The sequence below is a fragment of the Peromyscus maniculatus genome, chromosome 5 (assembly GCF_049852395.1).
Source record: "Peromyscus maniculatus bairdii isolate BWxNUB_F1_BW_parent chromosome 5, HU_Pman_BW_mat_3.1, whole genome shotgun sequence".
Classification (NCBI taxonomy): Eukaryota; Metazoa; Chordata; class Mammalia; order Rodentia; family Cricetidae; genus Peromyscus; species Peromyscus maniculatus.
In genome coordinates, this window is record NC_134856.1 from 105332014 (window position 1) to 105338079 (window position 6066).

Sequence of the window (6066 nt, forward strand, 5' to 3'; positions counted from 1 at the left end):
GTCTGTCTCATCTCCATTCAGAGGCAGTCCATTGTCCCTCCAGGGCCTTCCCCTGTCCCCTTGTTTCCTTCCCCTTCTCCCTCATCCTCTATCTCCTGTCTTTGCCTCTTATCTCTGTCCTCTGTCCCTCTGGGGCAAATAAATCTCCTTTGTGCTGAGAACTTGGTTTTGGAGTGTCCTCTGCCAACTCTGGTCCTTTCAATTCCTGTATACATTATTTATTTTTAAACAGTAACTATTCTGACATTTACTTTTTTTTTTTAATTTTGCAATTACATTCTTTTCCAGTAAAATATATTTTGAAAATACTTCCAATTCCTTTTTCCTTTCAGTCCATTATTTTGTATGTGTGTGTGTGTGTGTGTGTGTGTGTGTGTGTGTGTGTCCCAATAAAGTCTTAGAAAGTCTAAGAAGTTATTTAGACTGGGCGGTGGTGGTGCACTCCTTTAATCCCAGCACTTGGGAGGCAGAACCAGGCGGATCTCTGTGAGTTCGAGGCCAGCCTGGTCTACAGAATGAGATCCAGGACAGGCACCAAAACTACACAGAGAAATCCTGTCTCGAAAAAAACAAAAAACAAACAAACAAACAAAGTTATTTAATTGAATTTATTGAAAGAAACAGACGTGGCTGCTCCCGGGGTTAAGGAGAAACCTTACAAGGTCTTAGTTACAGCAGTTTGCTCCATTGCTGATATAATTGTGTTGAATCTGTAGTCTCGATGTTCTTCTTCCTGAGCTCAATAGACTCAGGAGAGAATTCAAATGATGAAAATTAGTTCAAATGTTCACTGCTGGGCTTAAAGAGGGAGGATGGATGGAATCTGAGCTTCTAGAGAGAAGCAAGTTCCTCATGGTTGTTACAGTACATCACATAGAGTGAGCAAGAAGGCATTTCCCAAAATGAAGATGCAGTGCTGGCCACGAAGGGTAAGAGAGTTTATATAAAAACTACTTCTTTTCCTTTTTCATGAGGACTACAACTAGTTCTTCCTAGGTCAGGTGTTTAAGTAAATGAAGTAAGGGTGTTTTCTTTTTGCACACCTTGTTTTTCTGAGCGCTACTACAGTTCTCAGGATCTGGCATCTGACACCATGTGATGTCAGGTGGTACAGCTGAATAATTCTTTTAAGTGACTCAAGTGTGAGGAGAGAGATCATATCCATCAGTGGGGGAATGTGGAGTGGCTTTCCTCAGTCTGTGTTGAAAACACTTTTATAATGGCCATATCTTGTTGTTTTTTGTGGGGAAGGGGAGGTTAAGACACAAAGTCTCCCTCTGTAGCCCAAGCTATCCGACACCTGGTCCTGACTCCTCACTCTCCCGAGTGCCAAGATGGCCATGTGTGCTCTCAGGCCTGGCTTGCTTTTTGGAAACCAGGGAAAGTGGAGGTCGGAGTACAACTCAGCTGTTGCTCCTCGGGAATGATCCACCACTTTTGTTTTTGTTTGAGACAGAATCTCTCACTGTTCTAGCAATCACAAAGTAGAACAGCCTGGTTAGCCTGTGAGTTCCAGAGATCTGCAAGCTTCTTCCTCCCCAGCACTGGGGTTACAAGCACATGCCATCATGCTCAGCATTTAGCAATTTTTATATGGCTTCTAGGGAATCTAAGTCCCAATGCTTGTCTAGCAAGTACTTTACTATCTCTCCAGCAGCCCCGCCTCTTTGCTTGTTTGTTTTTTGTTTTTTGAGACAGAGTTTCTCTGTATAGCTTTGTGCCTTTCCTGGAACTCACTCTGTAGGCCAGGCTGGCCTCGAACTCACAGAGTTCTGCCTGGCTCTGCCTCCCAGGTGCTGGGATTACAAGGCATGGGCCTGGCCAGTTTGCTTTCTTGTTCTTGTTCTTTTGTTCTAGTTCTAGTTCTAGTTCTAGTTTTCTTCTTCTTCTTCTTCTTCTCCTCCTCCTCCTCCTCCTCCTCCTCCTTGTTCTTCTTTTTCTCTTCTTCTTCTTCTTCTTCTTCTTCTTCTTCTTCTTCTTCTTCTTCTTCTTCTTCTTCTCCTTCCTCCTCCTCCTCCTCCTCCTCCTCCTCCTCCTCCTCCTCCTCCTCCTCCTTCTTTTTGGTTTTTAGAGACAGGGTTTCTCTGTGTAGCTTTGCACCTTTCCTGGAACTTGCTTTGTAGCCCAGGCTGGCCTCGAACTCACAGAGATCCGCCTGGCTCTGCCTCCCTAGTGCTGGGATTAAAGGCATGTGCCACCACCACCTGGCTTCCCTACCTCTTTTGATATGTGACTCCAGCTCCAGAAAGCACCTCTAGTCTTAACAGTGAATCACCTCCAATGGTCCAACTTTATGCACTCATATGTAACCCTATATCACCTTGGGGACTATCAGAAAAAACAAATAAACAACAACAACAACAAAAAACCAACATGCCATAAATGTAGGGAGAAAGACACAGAGGAGTGAAGAAGCCGAATGCCACAAAAATCAATAAACAACATCATCACCTAGAACTCTGGCGTGTGAAAATTGTTATTTTCGAATAACTGTTTAGACAATGTAGACAGTGGCATACACAGATCTTGGCACATGGAATTTTCATGTCAGTGAGTTCATTGGCCTCACATTCAGAGAAATGAATTAAAACACATCCAAGAGGCTCAGGATGCTGGTGTAGAATACTACTTATAACTCTGGTACAATGAAATCGAGGAACATTTTCCTCTTGAGCAGATGTGATCATTATGAACATATTTTTCTGAAGTTGTTACCAAGTTTTGCACTGGCTTCCCTTTGATCAGAACTGCCCTGCCTCGGTGTGCATGCATGGTACACAGGCCCACCATGTCCTAGTGCACATGCATGCTGAGCAGAAGAGCCAGCATGAGGTCAACCTCCGCTTCTCTTGCTGGTAGCCCCATTTCTTTCCTAGAATTAAGAAAATGCCAGCAGACCTGTCACAAGATTTCTGTAAACACAGTAAGGGCATTTGGAAAGGGCTGTTCTTAATTACACTCTGTACCTCCATCCACTAAGCACGGTTCTTTTGGTTTCTAGGTTACGGCTGCCTGGGAGGGAGCCTCACACCTTTAGAAAGCCCGGCAGATCTGACTGGCTTCTTTACTGTTGAATGCTCCACACTGGACTTTCTCCACTACCACCTGGTTTGTTTTCTCTTTGGGACCTAGCACTGATTCTGACATGACTGCTAATTCAGCAATCCAGGGTCATTGCCCTGTTGCCTCATGGGTAGGATGTCATCATGCCTGCCCTCCTCCCTCCTCCTTTAGACTTGGATATCAATATTCTTCCTCTCAGTCATTGTGGCTTTCTCTCGTCATGTCCTGTTGATGTCCCTCTAACTCCTATATGTGGACTACTTGTGCTTTTCCATATGTCCAGAAGAATCTGCAAACTCAAATTCTTTGTAAGCATCGAACCAGAGGACCTTTTCCTCTAGTCATAGTGTATAATCCCATCACCAAGTCAACACTCTAGTATATATATTTCCCGTCATACTTGTTTTTCTACCTGGAAAACCGTGAAGAAAACCTTTGGTCCCGTTGAAAATCCTTTGCAATGTTCCCAGGCAGAATCACTCACCCAGTATCCTATTTCCACTTTTTATCTTAAAGCCCTGTACCTTTCTTTGTTCTGCCTGTGTATAATCTCTCTGAAAGTAGTAGAATAAGAGGAAATAGCTGACATGAGCATACCAATCGATGTAAAACCAGCAATAGACCCAGCAGCATCGCATAAGGAGTGAATAGAAGCTAGCTAACTGGAGTGGCTGTTAGCAAGCACACCACAAGCCAGGGAAATGGCTCTGTGGGTAAAGCTTCTACCTCCTGAGTTCTACCCCCAGGACCCATGCTAAGGGGGGAGAAGAATATCGACTGCACAGAGTTACCCTCGGACCTACACGTGCATGCTGTGGCAGGTACACGCCACACCCCATATTACACACTACTAATAAATAAAAATTGCAAAAGTCTTAATACATGAGTTAGGTAGGAAGCAGAGCTGAGCTGTAAACCTCAAGGGCAGGCAGTCCCTCCATTCTTCACTTCTTGCACTGAACCCCACCTTCTGAAAGTCCCACAGCCTCCCAAAACATCACCACCATCTGGGGACGGAGTGCTCAAACTCGGGAGGTTGGCGGGGGCACATCACACATTCACTGTCACAAAAGAGATGACATGGGGCAATGTTTTCAGTCAGAAGCTTCCCGCATGTTCTCTTCCCCCACTTTCGTAAGGCTTGATGCCTTCTAGACAGGAAGTGCTGCATTACCCAGCATCCAGCACAAAGATGAGGTGGAAAGGAAGTAGCCGCTGACCCTTGGTCATAGTCTGTGAAATGGATACTTGTGAGGCCCTCATTTCTGTATGTTGTTTTTCTCATTGTTGTATAATCTGCATGAATACTATGAAAAGTCCTACCCTAGGACAAACGTGAGTATACAAACTTAGATGAGTCATATTCAGGGTCAGTCAGTGTGCAGAGCAACTTGGAAAGAGGAAATAAACCTTATGAGAATCTTTTCTTTTGAGCATATAAAATAACAAGTTCCGTATGACATTTTCATTTGTATATATTTTATACTCGTTCTTATGAGTGTCTTCATTTTGATGAAGTGGTTGGGATTAATATGTTGGGCTGAGCCTCTTTCTTGTTTTTTATTTTTTTTTTATTTTTGAAGGTCTTGCTTTGTATCTCAGGCTGACCTTTAACCTATTATCCTAATGTGTCTGCCTTCAGAATAAGGAACTTGCAGGCATGTGTTACCATGCCCAATTTCAAATTTAGCTTTGTATTTGACATTTAATTCCTCAGTCTATTTTGAGCTCCTTTTGTTTGTGTGGTACCAAAGTTCAAAGCCAAGGCCTCTCCATGCTAAGCAAGTGCTCTGGTGCTAAGGCATGCCACCAGCCCTGACAGGCTGCTTTCGCTGCTACTGGTTAGGCCTCAATGACGACAAGACTATGAGAAACCAGTGAATAATGGCCAGCTTGGGGATCTTTATACTTACATGTTTGAAAGGCAATGCTTCCTCTCTATTTAGAAAGGACTTCTTTAAAAAAGCTAAAATTCATTTTCATGACAAGAACCATTGAAAGCTATTCTACAATCCATAACACCTTAAGAATGCTGCCTGAAAGTCACCTCTGTTCCTCAGTTTTCTCGTCTGTCACATCAGATGGAGACGTTAGAAGACATAATGGATGAGTGAATCTATATATGGACAGTACCATGAATTGGATGTTCACTATTTGATGCAATGTTACATTGATTTCTCTCTTTGCTGTTAAAATGCATTGTAAGCATCCTTGCATGTATTTCAGCATACATTTGTACACGTGATACTTCAAGTGAAAAATTAAAGGTTTGAACTTCTGCCAAACTGCTGTCCACTGAGAATGATAAAAAAAAAAAAACTTGCATATACATCAATAATGCTTTTGTTTCACTGCTTATTTGCCTACATTCTTTTTAAAAGATTTTATTTTTTTTTGTTGTTGTTGTTTGGAGTTGTGAGTGTGTGTGTGCGCGTGCGCATGCACATGTGCACACGTGAGCATGCACTCATGTACATCAAGGTGCCCACAGAAGCCAGAAGAGGGTATTCTGTTCCCTGGAGTTGGAGTTACAGGTATCTATAGGTCATTAGCATTGGGGCACTGGGAACCAAACTACAGTCCTCTGCAAGAGCAGCAAGCTGAACTGCTGAGCCATCGGCCAGCCCTGTTGTGGACATTCTTAGCATTGCTACAAAGCTTTGAAATGTCTGAAATCATGACGGTGAAAATGAGCTTGCTATTTTCTCTTACTATACATTAAATTAAATATACTTCTGAGTGGCAGATTTTCTGAGTCTCTCTTTAAGCATGTGTTTATGTGTTTATTTCACCCTTACCCTTGAAGTCACTTAATTGTGCAGAGAATTCTAGATTGCAAAGTGTTTTGCATTCTCATGTTTGAGATATTATTCTATGGTTCTGGCCTCTTTTGTTGATGAAGGTGAGAATCACAAAGGTAATTCATGGTACACATTGAAAGAGAAATAACCACATGCATCTTAGCAATTTCTAAATGCATGTGTGGTAATAATTAATTACAAA